The sequence below is a fragment of the Xenopus laevis genome, chromosome 4L (genome assembly GCF_017654675.1).
Source record: "Xenopus laevis strain J_2021 chromosome 4L, Xenopus_laevis_v10.1, whole genome shotgun sequence".
Classification (NCBI taxonomy): domain Eukaryota; kingdom Metazoa; phylum Chordata; class Amphibia; order Anura; family Pipidae; genus Xenopus; species Xenopus laevis.
The window spans coordinates 154,773,331-154,789,175 of record NC_054377.1 but is presented as its reverse complement, the minus strand read 5'-3'; the positions used below and the strand labels follow the sequence as shown (position 1 = coordinate 154,789,175).

At 47.6% G+C, this 15,845-nt stretch overlaps 2 non-coding genes and 7 pseudogenes across 2 annotated transcripts; all 9 read right to left on the bottom strand.

Annotated features, from left to right (window-relative positions):
* Positions 1-4,548: 4,548 nt before the first annotated feature.
* On the bottom strand, positions 4,549-4,665 carry LOC121403472 (annotated as a pseudogene).
* Positions 4,666-13,150: 8,485 nt separating this feature from the next.
* LOC121403409 lies at positions 13,151-13,268 on the bottom strand (annotated as a pseudogene).
* Positions 13,269-13,461: 193 nt separating this feature from the next.
* On the bottom strand, positions 13,462-13,580 carry LOC121403422 (annotated as a pseudogene).
* A 195-nt stretch (positions 13,581-13,775) lies between these two features.
* LOC121403449 lies at positions 13,776-13,893 on the bottom strand (annotated as a pseudogene).
* A 516-nt stretch (positions 13,894-14,409) lies between these two features.
* LOC121403451 lies at positions 14,410-14,531 on the bottom strand (annotated as a pseudogene).
* Positions 14,532-14,724: 193 nt separating this feature from the next.
* On the bottom strand, positions 14,725-14,844 carry LOC121403386 (annotated as a pseudogene).
* A 192-nt stretch (positions 14,845-15,036) lies between these two features.
* LOC121403403 lies at positions 15,037-15,154 on the bottom strand (annotated as a pseudogene).
* Positions 15,155-15,344: 190 nt separating this feature from the next.
* Positions 15,345-15,464, bottom strand: LOC121403375. The gene has a single exon (XR_005967289.1). It is a non-coding gene; the product is annotated as a 5S ribosomal RNA (ribosomal RNA).
* A 196-nt stretch (positions 15,465-15,660) lies between these two features.
* Positions 15,661-15,779, bottom strand: LOC121403191. The gene has a single exon (XR_005967106.1). It is a non-coding gene; the product is annotated as a 5S ribosomal RNA (ribosomal RNA).
* Positions 15,780-15,845: the final 66 nt, after the last annotated feature.

Here is a 15,845-nt window from a genome sequence, read left to right as displayed (position 1 = left end):
AAAAAAATAAAGTGCAAAATGTTTAAAAAAAATTAAAATGGGTGAAAATTTTGAAAAAAATGGCTCTTGCGGCTTCCTGACGCATGCGCGCCAGTGGAAAAAAAAGAGTGAAAACATGAAATGTTAAAAAAAATGGCAACTGGCTAAAAAGCCTACGACACCGAGTATCCAGGCGGTCTCCCATCCAGGTACTAACCAGGCTCGGCCCTGGATCGCTTCCGAGATCAGACGAGATCGGCGCTTTCAGGGTGGGCTGGCCCGTTAGGCGATTGAAGCTCGGCACTTTGGAACCTTTTGGACCTGTGGGCGGCTGCTGTGTAAATATATAAGTGCAAAATGTTAAAAAAAAAAAGATGAAAGCGTGAAAATTTGAAAAAATGCTCTTTGCGGCTTCCTGACGCATGCTGCGCAGTGCGAAAAAAAAGAGTGAAAACATGAAAATGTATAAAAAAATGGCAACGGCTAAAAGAGCCTACGAAAAAAAAAACCCGGTATTCCCCAGGGCGCGGTCTCCCATCCAGGTACTAACCAGGCCCGGCCCTGGATAGCTTCCGAGATCAGACGAGAATCGGGGCTTTCAGGGTGGTGTGGCCGTAGGCGATGAAGCTCGGCACTTTGGCCTTTTGGACCTGGGCGTGCTGTGTTAAAAAATTAAAGTAGCAAAAATGTTAAAAAAAAATGAAAGGGTGAAAATTTGAAAAATGGCTCTTGCGGCTTCCTGTACGCATCGCGCAGTGGAAAAAAGGAGTGAAAAAACATGGAAAATGTTTAAAAAAATGGCAACGGCTAACAAGCCTTACCGACACCGGTATTTCCCGGCGGTCTCCCTCCAGGTACTAACCAGGCCCGGCCCTGGATCGCTCCGAGGATCAGACGAGATGGCGCGCTTTCAGGGTGGTGTGCCGTAGCGATGAAGCTCGGCACTTGGGCCTTATTGGACCCTGTGCGCGGGCTGTGTAAAAACATAAAGTGCCAAAATGTTAAAAAAAATGATAAGGGTGAAAATTTTGAAAAAATGGCTTTTGCGGCCTTCCTGGACGCATGCCGCAGTGGAAAAAAAAGAGTGGAATAAACATGGAAAAAGGGTTAAAAAAATGGCAATGCTAAAAAGCCTACGGACACCGTATTCCCAGGCGGTCTCCCACAGGTACTAACCAGCCCGGCCTGGATCGCTTCCGAACAGACGACGATCGGGTGCGCTTTCCAGGTTGGATTGTGGCCGTAGGCGATTGAAGCTCGGCACATATGGCCTTTTGGACCTGTGGGCGTGCTGTGTAAAAATTAAAGGCTAAAATGTTAAAAAAAATAAAGGCGATAAAATTTTGAAAAAATGTCTCTTTGACGGCTTCCTACGCATGCGCGCAGTGGAAAAAAAAGAGTGAAAACATGGAAAATGTTTAAAAAATGGCAACGGCTAAAAAGCTACGGACAACCCCGGTATTCCCAGGCGGTCTCCCATCCACGGTACTAAACCAGGCCCGGCCCTGGATCGGCTTCCGAGATCAGCACGAGATCGGCGCGCTTTCAGGGTGTGTGGGCCGAGGCGATGAAGCTCGCACTTTGGGCCTTTTGGGACCTGTGCGGCGTGCTGTGTAAAAAATAAAGTGCAAAATGTTAAAAAAAAATGAAAGGGTGAAAATTTTGAAAAAAAGGCTCTTTGCGGCATTCCTGACGCATTGCGCGCAGGGAAAAAAAAGAGTGAAAACATGGAAAATGTTAAAAAAAATGGCAACGCAAAAAAGCCTACGAACACCGGTATTCCCAGGCGGTCTCCACATCCAGGTACTAACCAGGGCGCCCGCCTGATCGCTTCCGAGATCAGACGAGATCGGGCGCTTCAGGTGGTGTGGCCGTAGGCGATGAAGCCCGCACTTTGGGCCTTTTGGACCTCTGTGGGCGGTGCTGTTAAAAATAATAGTGGAAAATGTGTTAAAAAAATGAAAGGCGTGAAAATTTTTGAAAAAATGGCTCTTTGCGGCTTCCTGACGCATGCGCGCAGTGGAAAAAAAAGAGTGAAAACATGGAAAAAATGTTAAAAAAATGGGCAACGGCGAAAAAGCCTACGGACACCCGGTATTCCCAGGCGGTCTCCCAATCCAGGTTACTAACAGCGCCGGCCCTGGATCGCTCACCGAGAATCAGACGAGATCGGGCGCTTTCAGGTGGTGTGGCTCGTAGGCGATGAAGCTCGGCACTTTGGCCTTTGACCTTGGGCGGTTGCTGGATGCTAAACAATAAAGTGCAAAATGTTAAAAAAAAATGAAAGGGTGAAATTTTAAGAAATATGGCTCTTTGGGCTCCTGAGCTATGCGCGCTAGGGAAAAAACAGATGAAAACATGGAAAATGTTAAAAAAATGGCAACGGCTAAAAAAAGCCTACGACACCCGGTATTCCCAGGCGGTTCTCCCTCCAGGTACTAACCAGGCCCGCCCTGGATCGCTTCCGAGATCCGAATGGGCGCTCAGGGTGGTGTTGGCCGTAGCGATGAAGCTCGCCATGGCCTTTTTGGGCCTTTTTGGACCTTGTGGGCGCGTGCTGTGTAAAATAAATAAAGTGCAAAATGTTAAAAAAAATAAAGGGTGAAAATTTGAAAAAAAGTGGCTCGTTTGCGGCTTCTGACGCATAGCGCCGCAGTGGAAAAAAAAAGAGTTGAAAAACATGGAAAATGTTAAAAAAATGGCAACGGCTAAAAAGCCTACGACACCCAGGTATTCCCAGCGGTCTCCCATTCCAGGTACTTAACTCCAGGCCGGCCCTGGATCGCTCCGAGATAACAAGGGCGCTTTCAGGGTGGTGTCGGCCGTAAGGCGATGAAGCTCGGCCACTTTGGGCTTTTGGACTGTGGCGGTGCTGTGTAAAAAAAAAGTGCAAAATGTTAAAAAAATGAAAGCGTGAAAATGTTGAAAAAATGCTCTTTGCGGCCTTCCTACGCATGCGCCAGTTTGGAAAAAAAAGAGTGAAAACATGGAAAATGTTTAAAAAATGGCAACGGCTAAAAAAGCCTACGACACCCGGTTATTCCCAGGCGGTTCTCCCATCCAGGTACTAACCAGGCCCGACCCTGGATCGCTTCGAGATCAGACGAATCGGGCGCTTTCAGGGTGGCTTGTGCCGTAGGCGATGAAGCTCGCCACTTTGGGCCTTTTGGACCTGTGCGGCGGTGCTGTGTAAAAATAAAGTGCAAAATGTTAAAAAAAAATTGAAAGGGTGAAAATTTTGAAAAATGCTGCTTTCCGCTTCCTGACGCAGCGCCGGCAGTGAAAAAAAAGAGTGAAAACATGGAAAATGTTTAAAAAAATGGCAAGGCTAAAAGAGCCTACGACACCCGGTATATTCCCAGGCGGGTCTCCATCCAGGTACTAACCAGGCCCGGACCGGATCGACTTCCGAGATCCAGACGAGGATCGGGCGCTTTCAGGGTGGTGTGGCCTTAGGCGATGAAGCTCGGCACTTTGGCCTTTTGGACCTTGGGCGCGTCTGTGTAAAAAATAAAGTGCAAAATTTTAAAAAAAAGAAGGGTTGAAAATATTTGAAAAAATGGCTCTTTGGCGGCTCCTGACGCATGGCGCAGTGGAAAAAAAGAGTGAAAACATGGAAATGTTTAAAAAATGGCAACGCCTAAAAGCCTACGACACCCCTATTCCCAGGGCGTCTCCCATCCAGGGTACTAACACCAGGCCCGGCCCTGGATCGCTTCCGAGATCAGACGAGAGCGTTTCAGGTTGCTCAGAGCTTGGCACTTTGGGCCTTTTGGACCTTGGCGGGTGCTGTTAAAAAATAAAGTGCAGAAAATGTTAAAAAAAAATGAAAGGGTGAAAATTTTGAAAAAAATGGCTCTTTGCGGCTTCCTGACGCATGCGCGCAGTGGAAAAAAAAGAGTGAAAACATGGAAAAAATGTTAAAAAAAATTGCAGGCTAAAAAAGCCACGGAACCCGTATTCCCAGGGGTCTTCCCCATATACCAGGCCCGGCCCTGCGATCGCTTCCCGGATAGCACGGATCGGGCGCTTTTCAGATGTGGTGTGGCTTGTAGGCGATGAAGCTCGGTCACTTTGGGCCTTTTGCACCTGTGGGCGGTGTCTGATGTAAAAATAAGTGCAAAGATGTAAAAAAATGAAAGGGTGAAAATTTTTGAAAAATGGAGCTCTTTCGGCTCCTGACGCATGCGTCGGCAGTGGAAAAAAAAGAGTGACGAAACATGGAAAATGTTAAAAAATTGGCAACGGCTAAAATGCTACGACACCTCGGTATTTCCCAGGCGGTCTTCCCATCCAGTACTAACCAGGCCGGCCCTGGATCCTTTCGAGAATCAGACGAGGATCGGCGGCTTTCAGGGTGGTGTGGCGTAGGCGATGAAGAACTCCGGCACTTTTGGGCCTTTTGGACCTGTGGCGGGTGCCTGAGTGTAAAAAATAAAGTGCAAAATGTTAAAAAAAAAGAAAGGGTGAAAATTTTGAAAAAAATGCCTTTGCGCTTCACTGACGCATGCGCGCAGGAAAAAAAAGAGTGAAAACATGGAAATGTTAAAAAAAATGGCAAGGCTAAAAAGCCTACGACACCCAGTATTCCCAGCGGTCTCCCATCCAGGTACTAACCAGCTCGGCCCTGGATCGCTTCCGAGATCAGACGAGATCGTGCGCTTTCAGGGTGGTGTGGCCGTAGGCGATTGAAGCTCGGCACTTTGGGCCTTTGGACCTGTGGGCGGGCCTGTGTAAAAAATAAAGTTGCAAAATGTTAAAAAAAATGAAAGGTGAAAATTTTGAAAAAATTGGCTCTTTGCGGCTTCCTGACGCATGCCCGCGCCAGTGGAAAAAAAAGAGTGAAAACATCGAAAAGTGTTAAAAAAATGCAACGGCTAAAAAGCCTACGACACCCGGTATTCCCAGGCGGTCTCTCCAATCCAGTAACTAACCAGGCCCGGCCCTGGGATCGTTCCGAGATCAGACGAGATCGCGCGCTTTCAGGGTGCGTTGTGGCCTAGGCGATGAAGCTCGGCACTTTGCCTTTTGGACTGGGGCGGTGCTGTGTTAAAAAATAAAGTCGAGCAAAATGTTAAACCAAAAAATGAAAGGTTGAAAAATTTGAAAAAATGGCGTCTTGCCGCTCCTGACGCATGCGCGCAGTGGAAAAAAAAGAGTGAAAAACAAGGAAATGTTTAAAAAAAAATGGCAACGGCTAACAACCTACGACACCCGGTATTCCGAGGCGCGTTCTCCCATCAGGTATAACCAGGCCCGGCCCCTGATCGCTTCCGAGATCAGAACGAGATCGGGCGCTTTCAGGGTGTTGGCGTTAGCGACTGAAGCTCGGCACTTGGGCCTTTTGGACCTGTGGGCGGTGCTGTGTTTAAAAAATAAAGCGTGCAAAATGTAAAAATGAAAGGGTGAAAATTTTGAAAAAATGTGGACCTTTGCGGACTTCCGACGCATGCGCGCAGTGGAAAAAAAAAGAGTGAAAACATGGAAAATGTTAAAAAAATGCAACGCTAAAAAACTACGACACCCGGTATTCCCAGAGCGGTCTCCCATCCAGGTACTAACCAGCCGGCCTGGATCGCTGTTCCGAGAATCCAAGGCGCTTTCAGGTTTGGTGTGGGCCGTAAGGCGATGAAGCCGGCACTTTGGGCCTTTTGGGACCTTGGGGCGGTGCTGTGTAAACAAATAAAGTGCAAAATGTTTAAAAAAAATGAAAGGGTTGAAATTTTTGAAAAAATGGCTCTTTGCGCTTTCCTGACGCAATGCGCGCAGTGGAAAAAAAAGAGTGAAAACATGGAAAATGTAAAACAATGGCAACGGCCTAAAAAGCCTACGACACCCGGTAATTCCGCAGCGCGGTTCTCCATCCAGGTACTAACCAGGCCCGGCCCTGGATCGCTTCCGAGATCAAGACGAGATCGGGCGCTTTCAGGGTGTGTGGCCGTTAGGCGATGAAGCTCGGCACTTGGCCTTTTGGACCCGTGGCGCGGTGCTGTGTTAAAAAATAAAGTGCAAAAAATGTTAAAAAAAAATGAAACGGGTTGAAAATTTTGAAAAATGCTCTTTGCGGCTTCCTTGACGCATGCGCGCAGTGGAAAAAAAGAGTGAAAACATGGAAAAATGTTAAAAAAATGGCAAACGGCTAAAAAGGCCTACGGACACCGGTTTTCCAGGCTGGTTCCCATCCAGGTACTAACCAGGCCCGCCCTGGATCGCTTCCGAGAATCAGCGAGACGGGCGCTTTCAGGGTGGTGTGGCCGTAGCGATGAAGCCTCGGGCACCTTTGGGCCTTTTGGACCTTGTGGGCGGTGCTGTGTAAAAAATAAAGTGCCAGAAATGCTTTAAAAAAAAATGAAAGGTGAAAATTTGAAAAAATGGCTCTTTTGCGGCTTCTGACGGCATGCGCGCAGTGGAAAAAAAAGAGTGAAAACATGAAAATGTTTAAAAAAATGTGCAACGGCTAAAAAGCCTACGAACACCCTGGTGATCCCAGCGGGTCTCCCATCCAGGTACTAAACCAGCCCGGCCCTGGATCGCTCCGAGATCAGACGAGGATCGGCGCTTCAGGGTGTTGTGCGTAGGCGATGAAGCTCGGCACTATTGGCCTTTTGGACCTGTGGGCGGCTGCTGTGTAAAAAAAACATAAAGCTGCAAAATGTTAAAAAAAATGAAAGGTGAAAACTGTTGAAAAAAATGGCTTCTTTGCGGCTCCTGACGCATCGCGCCCAGTGGAAAAAAAAAGATGGTGAAAACATGGAAATGTTAAAAATAAAATGGCAAACGGCTAAAAAGCTACGACACCCGGGTAATTCCCAGGCGGTCTCCCATCCAGCTACATAACCAGGCCGGCCCCTGGATCGCTTCCGAAAGATCAGAGATATCGGCGTTTACAGGGTTGTGTGGCCGTAGGCGATGAAAGCTCGGCATCCTTTTGGGCCTTTTGGACCTGTGGCGGTGCTGTGTAAAAAATAAAGGCAAAAGGTTTGTTAAAAAAAAATGAAAGGATGAAAAATTTTGAAAAAGGCTCTTGCGGCTTTCCTGACGGCTGCGCGCAGTGGAAAAAAAAAGAGTTTGAAAACATGCGAAAATGTTAAAAAAAAATGCAAACGGCTAAAAAGCCTACGATCACCCGGATTCCAAGGCGGTCTCCCATCCAGGTACTAACCAGCGCCCGGCCTGGATCGCTACCGAGATGCAGATCGCGTCAGTGATTTCTAGGGCGAAGCTCCGGCACTTGGGCCTTTTGAACCCTGTGGGTCCGGTGCTGTGTTAAAAAATAAAGTGCAAAATATGGTTAAAAACAAATTTGAAAAGGGTGAAAATTTTTGAAAAAATGGTCTTTGCGGCTTCTGACGCATGCGCGCAGTGGAAAAAAAAAGAGTGAAAACATGGAAATGTATAAAAATGGCAAACGGGCTAAAAAGCCTACGACACCGTATCCCAGGCGGTTCCCCATCCAGGTACTAACCAGCCCGCACTGGATCGCTTCCGAATCAGACGAGACTCGGCGCGCTTTCAGGGTGGTGTGGCCGATAGGGCTATGAAGCTCGGCACTTTGGGCCTTTTGGACCTGGGCGGCTGCGTGTAAAAAATAAAGTGCAAAATGTTTAAAAAAGAAAGGTGAAAATTTTGAAAAAAATGCTCTCTTGCAGGCTTCCTGACGCATGGCGCGCAGTGGAAAAAAAAAGAGTGAAAAATGGAAAATGTTAAAAAAAATGCAACGGTCTAAAAAAGCCTACGACACCCGGTATGTCCCCAGCGCGTCTCCCATCCAGGTACTAACCAGGCCCGGCCTGATCGGCTTCCGAGATCAGACGAGAAGTCGGGCGGCTTTCAGGGTGGTGTGGCCGTAGCAATGGAAGCTCGGCACTTGGCCTTGGACCTGTGGGCGGTGCTGTGTAAAAAAATAAGCTGCAAAATTTGTTAAAAAAATGAAAGGGTGAAAATTTGAATAAAAATGGCTCTTTGCGGCTTCCTGACGCATGCGCAGTGGAAAAAAAAAGAGGAAAACATTGGGAAAATGTTAAAAAATGCAACGGCTAAAAAGCCTACGACACCCGGTAATTTCCCAGGCGGTCTCCCATCCAGGTACAACCAGGCCCGGCCCTGGATCGCTCCTAGTAAAAATTTAAAAAAATGAAGAGGGTAAAATTTGAAAAATTTGTTGCGCTTACTACGCATCGCGCGTGGAAAAAAAGAGTGAAAAAGTGAAAATGTTAAAAATGGAGGGCTAATAAGCCAGACACCGTCAGCGGTACCTCCAGCCAGGTACTAACCAGCCAGCCTGATCGGCTCGAAATGAGACGAATGGCGCTTTCAGGTGGTGTGGCGTAGCGATGAAGCCGGCACTCTGGCCTTTGGACTGTGCGTTGCGTTAAAAAAAAAAGTCAAAGTTAAAAAAGAAGTGAAAATTTGAAAAATGGCTTGCGTTCCTGACATCGCGAGATGGAAAAAAAAGAGTAAAAATGAAGAGTTAAAACAATGGCAACTCTAAAATCCACGACACCCGGTATTCCCAGGCGGTCGCCATCCAGAGTACAACAGCCGGCCTGGACTGCTTCCGAGATCAGACAGGAGCTGGCGCTTTTCAGGTGGTGTGGCCGTAGGCCAGTGAACTCGGCACTTTGGGCTGGACCGTGGGAGGTCTAGGTTAAAAATAAAGTAAAATGTAAAAAAAATGGCAACGCTAAAGAAGGCCTACGACCGTATCTAGCGGTCCCCATCAAGTACAAGCAGGCCGGCCTTGGATCGCCGAGAATCAGAAATGGGCGCTTTCAGGGTGGGCGGAGGTAACCGCACTTTGCTTGGACTGTGGGCGTGCGGTAAAAAATAAGTGAAAATTAAAAAAAATGAAAGGGTGAAAATTTTGAAAAAATCTCTTTGCGCATTCTGACGAAGCGCAGCACGTGGAAAAAAAGTTAAAACATTGAAAATTAGAAAAAATGGCAACGGCTAAAAAGCCTATACACACGGTATCAGGCTCTCCCATCCAGTACTAAAGGCCGGCCCTGGAACGCTTGCCGAGATCAGGACGAGAGCGGGCGTTTCCAGGGTGTGTGCGGTAGGCGGATGAAGCTCGGCACTTGGGCTTTTGACCGTGTGGGCGTGGCGTGTAAAAAGAAAGTGCAAATGTAAAAAAAAATGAAGGGTGAAAATTTTAAAAATGGATCTGCGGCTTCGAAGCATGCGCAGATGGAAAAAGAAGAGGAAACATGGAAGATGTAAAAAAAGGCAACGTAAAAGCACGACACCGTAATTGCCCAGGACGGTCTCCATCCAGGACATAAACAGGCAGGCCTGATGCTTCGAATCAGACGAGATGGGCGTTCAGGGTGTCTGCGAGGCGGATGAAGCTCGCACTTGCCTTTTGGACCTTGGGCGGCTGGTAAAAAATAAAGTCAATAATGTTAAAAATGAAAAGGGTAAATTGAAAAAATGGCTCTGCGCTTCCTAGGCATCGCGAGTGGAAAAACAGTGAAAACAATGGAAAAGTAAAAAAAGGCAAACGGCTAAAAAGCCTACTACACCGATTCCAGGCGGTCCGATCCCATCCAGAGTATAACCAGGCCCGGCCGGATGCTCCGAGATAGACCTTAGGTGGTGGGCGTAGGGATAAAGCCGGCACTTGCCTTATTTGGACTGGGCGTGCTGTTAAAAAATAAAGTAAAATTAAAAAATAATGAAAGGGTGAAAATTTGAAAAAATGGCCTTGCGCTTCTGACGCAGCGCGGAGTGAAAAAAAAGAGATGAAAACAAGAAAATGTTAAAAAATGGCACGGCTAAAAACCTACGACACACCGGTATTCCCAGGGCGGTCTCCATCCAGACTAAGCCAGGCCGCGTGATCGCTCAGATAAGGCATTTTCAGGGGTGTGCGTAGGCGATAAAGCTCGGCTTGGCCTGGGCCTGGGGCGTGCTGTTAAAAAAATAAGTCAAAAGTTAAAAAATGAAAGGGTGAAAATTTTTGAAAAAAATGTCTTGCCGCTTTCCTGCGCATGCGGCAGTAAAAAAAAAGTGAAAACAGGAAATGTTAAAAAAGGTACGGCTTAAAAAGCTACACACTCCGTACCCAGGCGGCTTCCCATCCAGTAATAACAGCCGCTCTGGATGCTCCGAGATAAACAGAATCGGCCTTCAAGGTGTGGGCGTAGGCGAAGAAGCTCGGCAACTTTGACTGGGGGCGGTAAAAAATAAAGTGCAAAATGTTAAAAAAAAATGAAAGGGTGAAAATGTTGAAAGAATGGCTCTTGCGGCTCCTGCAACCCATGCGCGTAGTGGAAAAAAAGAGTGAAAACAGAAGAGTAAAAAATGCACGCTAAAAAGCCACCGACACCCGTATTGCCAGGGTCTCCCATCCAGAGTAATTAACAGCGCATGGATGCGTTGCCAGAGGATTCGAGGCGCTTTGCAGGGTGGGCGGTAGAGGCGATGGGAAGGCTCGCACTTGTGCTTTTGGGACCGGGAGTGCTTGTAAAAATAAAGGCAAACTGTTATGTTAAAGAAAGTGGAAGGCCAAATACCTACGAACACCGAGTCTAGGCAGTCTCACATCACAGGTACTCCAGGCCCGCCTGGATTCGCTCGAATCGACGAAGATGGGCGCTTTCAGGGTGTGTGCCGTAGCGATGAGCTCGCACTTTGGGCGTTTGGACCTGTGCGTGCGCTAAAAACTAAGTAAAAGTTAAAAAAACTGAAAGGTGGAAAATTTGAGAAAATGCTCTTGCTTTCCGACCGATCGCGCAGTGGAAAAAAAAGAGGAAAATGAAAACACTTCAAAAAATCGCACAGGCTAAAAAAGCTACGACACCGTATCACAGGCGTCTCCCATCAGGAGACAACGCAGGCTTGCATGATTCTGTCCGGATAACAAAGAGCACTACAGCGTGGTGTGGACGTAGGCATGAAGCGGCACTTGGCCTTTGGACTGTGGGCGGGGCTGTGTAAAAATAAAGGTGCCAAATGTAAAAAAAATGAAGGTAAAAGAAAAAAGCTCTTTGCGGTCCTGACTGCAGCGCGCAGTGGAAAAAAAGAGGAAATATGGAAAATGTTAAAAAAAGGCACGGACTAAAACGCTACGACACCGTATTCCCAGGCGGTCTCCCATCCAGGACTAACCAGCCGGCCCGGATTGTTCGAAGATCAAGGCGCCTTGTCAGGGTGGTTGGCCGTAGGCGATGAAGCATGGCACTTATGGCTAACATAAGCTGTGTAAAAAATAAAGTCAAAATGTATAAAAAACTAGAAAGGGTGAAAATTTTGAAAAAATGGCTCTTTGCGGTTCTGACGCAGCGCGCATGAAAAAGAAAGGAGTGAAACATGGAAAATGTCAAAAAAATGGCAAACGGCTAAAGCTACAGCAACCCGGGATCAGGGGTATCACAGATCGCAGGTAATAACCAGCCGCCCTGATCGCTTCCGAGATAGACGAGGATCAGGGCTTCAGGGTGGTGTGGCGAGTCGATGAATCGGCACTGGGGCCTTTGGACTGTGGGCCGGTGCTGTGTAAAAAAATAAAGGCAAAATGTTAAAAAAAATGAAAGGGAAATATTGAAAAAATGCTCTTGCGCTTCTGACGCATGCCGCCTAGTGGAAAAAAGAGTGAAAACATGAAATAGTTAAAAAAAATGGCAACGGCGTAAAGCCTGACACAGCCGTCTTCCGAGCGGTCTTGCCATCCAGGTCTAACCAGGCCGGCCTGGATCGCTTCAGATCAACAAGAGGGTCGTTAGAAAGCGAGGCGATGACGTCTCGCACTTTGGGCTTGACCTTGGCGGTGCTGTTTAAAAATTAAAGTGCTAAAATGTAAAATGAAAGGGTGAAAAATTTGAAAAAAATGGCTCTTTGAGTTCCTGACGCATGCGCGAGTGGAAAAAAAAGAGTGAAAAGGAAAGATGTAAAAAAATGGCAACTGGCTACAAAAGACCTACGACACCACGGTATTCACCCGGTCACTCATCCAGGTAACTAACAGGCCCGGGCCTGATCGTCGACGAAATCGACAGATGGCGCTTCCAGGTGGTGTGCAGTAGGCGAATGAAGCGTCGCCATTGCTTGACTGGTCGGTGGCTGGTAAAAAGATAATGTGAATGTTTAAAAAAGAATGAAGGGTGAAAATTTGAAAATGCTTTTGCGGTTCTGACGCATGCGCGAGTGGAAAAAAAAAGGAAACATGGCAATGTTAAAAAAAAATGGGAACGACATAAAAAGCCTACAACCCCGGTATCCCCCAGGCGCTTTCATCCAGGACAACAGGTCGCCTGACGCTTCGAATAAGGCGCTTTTCAGGGTGATGCCGAGGCGATGAAGCTGGCAACTATTAGGCTTTGGACATAGTGGGGATGCTGTAAAACTAAAATGCAAAATGATTACCAAAAAAATGAAAGTGAAAATATTGAAAATGGCTCTTGGGCTTCTGAGCATGCGCGCAGTGGAAAAAAGAGTGATTTGACGATGTGGATAATCCGGAGCCCTGATAGAGTGGAGACCCCGGACTCTTGCCCACACCAAACAACATCGGCGAATGGGCCATCACAAGTGAACGGAAAGTGTTAAAAAAAATGCAACGCTAAAAAGCTACGACACGCCGTATCCCAGCGTCTCCCTATCAGGTACATACAGGCAGCCCTGGATACGTTTCGAATCAGACGAGACGGGCGGCTTTCAGGGTGTGAACTGCACTTAGGGACCTTTGGACCGTGTGGGGCGTGCTAGATGTAAAAAATAAAGTGAAAAGTAAAAAAAAATGAAAGGTGAAAATTTTGAAAAAATGGCGTCTTGTGCGGCTTCTGAGCAATGCGCGCAGTGGAAAAAAAAGAAGTGGAAGAACATGGAAAATGTTATAAAGAAAATGGCAACCTCAGATCTTAGACAAACAGTGATTCCCAGACGTCATCCCATCAAGACAACACAGCTCCCCGGCCCTGGCTGCTTGCGAAGAGTCAAGACGAGATCGGGCGCTTTCAGGGTGGTGTGGCCGTAGGCGATGAAAGCGTCGGCACTTTGGGCCTTTTTGGACCTGTGGGCGGTGCTGTGTAAAAAATAAAGTGCAAATGTTAAAAAAAATGAAAGGGGTGAAAATTTGAAAAATGGCTCTTTGCGGCTTCCTGACGCATGCGCGCAGTGGAAAAAAAAGAGTGAAAACATGGAAAATGTTAAAAAAATGGCAACGGCTAAAAGCCTACGACACCCGGTATTCCCAGGCGTCTCCCATCCAGGTACTAACCAGGCCCGGCCCTGGATCGCTTCCGAGATCAGACGAGATCGGGCGCTTTCAGGGTGGTGTGGCCGTAGGCGATGAAGCTCGGCACTTTGGGCCTTTTGGACCTGTGGGCGGTGCTGTGTAAAAATAAAGTGCAGAAATGTTAAAAAAAATGAAAGGGTGAAAAATTTGAAAAAATGGCTCTTTGCGGCTTCCTGACGCATGCGCGCAGTGGAAAAAAAAGAGTGAAAACATGGAAAATGTTAAAAAATGGCAACGGGCTAAAAAGCCTACGACACCCGTTATTCCCAGGCGGTCTCCCCATCCAGGTACTAACCAGCCCGGCCCTGGATCGCTTCCGAGATCAGACGAGATCGGGCGCTTTCAGGGTGGTGTGGCCGTAGGCGATGAAGCTCGGCACTTTGGGCCTTTTGGACCTGTGGGCGGGCTGCGTGTAAAAATAAAGTGCAAAATGTTAAAAAAAATGAAAAGGGTGAAAATTTTGAAAAAATGGCTCTTTGCGGCTTCCTGACGGCATGCGCGCAGTGGAAAAAAAGAGTGAAAACATGGAAAATGTTAAAAAAAATGGCAACGGCTAAAAAGCCTACGACACCCGGTATTCCCAGGCGGTCTCCCATCCAGGTACTAACCAGGCCCGGCCTGGATCGCTTCCGAGATCAGACGATGATCGGGCGTTTCAGGGTGGTGTGGCCGTAGGCGATGAAGCTCGGCACTTTGGCCTTTTGGACCTGTGGGCGGTGCTGTGTAAAAAATAAAGTGCAAATGTTAAAAAAAATGAAAGGTGAAAAATTTTGAAAAATGGGCTCTTTGCGGCTTTCCTGACGGCAGCGCGCAGTGGAAAAAAAAAGAGGTTTGAAAACATGGAAAATGTTAAAAAAAAATGGAAACGGCCTAAAAGCCACGACACCGGATCCCAGGCGGTCTCCCATCCAGGTACTAACCAGGCCCGGCCCTGGATCGCTACCGAGATCAGACGCAGATCGGGCGCTTCAGGTGGATTGTGGCCGTAGGGCGATTGAAGCTCCCGGCACTTGGGCCTTTGAACCCTGTGGGTCCGGTGCTGTGTAAATAAATAAAGTGCAAAATGTTTAAAAAAAATTTGAAAGGGTGAAAATTTTGAAAAAATGGTCTTTGCGGCTTTCCTGACGCATGCGGCGCAGTGGAAAAAAAAGAGTGAAAAACATGGAAATTGTTAAAAATGGCAACGGGCTAAAAGCCTACGACACCCGGTATTCCCAGGCGGTTCCCCATCCAGGTACTAACCCAGGCCCCCGGCCTGGATCGCTTCCGAGATCAGACGAGATCGGGCGCTTTCAGGGGTGGTGTGGCCGTAGGCGATGAAGCTCGGCACTTTGGGCCTTTTGGACCTGTGGGCGGTGCTGTGTAAAAAATAAAGTGCAAAATGTTAAAAAAATGAAAGGGTGAAAATTTTGAAAAAATGGCTCTTTGCGGCTTCTCTGACGCATGCGCGCAGTGGAAAAAAAGAGTGAAAACATGGAAAATGTTAAAAAAATGGCAACGGCTAAAAAGGCCTACGACACCCGGTATTCCCAGGCGGTCTCCCATCCAGGTACTAACCAGGCCCGGCCCTGGATCGCTTCCGAGATCAGACGAGAATCGGGCGCTTTCAGGGTGGTGTGGCCGTAGGCGATGAAGCTCGGCACTTTGGGCCTTTTGGACCTGTGGGCGGTGCTGTGTAAAAAATAAAGTGCAAAATGTTAAAAAAAATGAAAGGGTGAAAATTTTGAAAAATGGCTCTTTGCGGCTTCCTGACGCATGCGCGCAGTGGAAAAAAAAGAGTGAAAACATGGAAAATGTTAAAAAAATGGCAACGGCTAAAAAGCCTACGACACCCGGTATTCCCAGGCGGTCTCCCATCCAGGTACTAACCAGGCCCGGCCCTGGATCGCTCCGAGATCAGACGAGATCGGGCGCTTTCAGGGTGGTGTGGCCGTAGGCGATGAAGCTCGGCACTTTGGGCCTTTTGGACCTGTGGGCGGTGCTGTGTAAAAAATAAAGTGCAAAATGTTAAAAAAAATGAAAGGGTGAAATTTTGAAAAAATGGCTCTTTGCGGCTTCCTGACGCATGCGCGCAGTGGAAAAAAGAGTGAAAAACATGGAAAATGTTAAAAAAATGGCAACGGCTAAAAGCCTACGACACCCGGTATTCCCAGGCGGTCTCCCATCCAGGTACTAACCAGGCCCGGCCCTGCGATCGCTTCCGAGATCAGACGAGATCGGGCGCTTTCAGGGTGGTGTGGCCGTAGGCGATGAAGCTCGGCACTTTGGGCCTTTTGGACCTGTGGGGCGGTGCTGTGTAAAAAATAAAGTGCAAAATGTTAAAAAAAATGAAAGGGTGAAAATTTTGAAAAAAATGGCTCTTTGCGGCTTCCTGACGCATGCGCGCAGTGGAAAAAAAAGAGTGAAAACATGGAAAATGTTAAAAAAAATGGCAACGGCTAAAAAGCCTACGACACCCGGTATTCCCAGGCGGTCTCCCATCCAGGTACTAACCAGGCCCGGCCCTGGATCGCTTCCGAGATCAGACGAGATCGGGCGCTTTCAGGGTGGTGTGGCCGTAGGCGATGAAGCTTGGCACTTTTGGGCCTTTTGGACCTGTGGGCGGTGCTGTGTAAAAAATAAAGTGCAA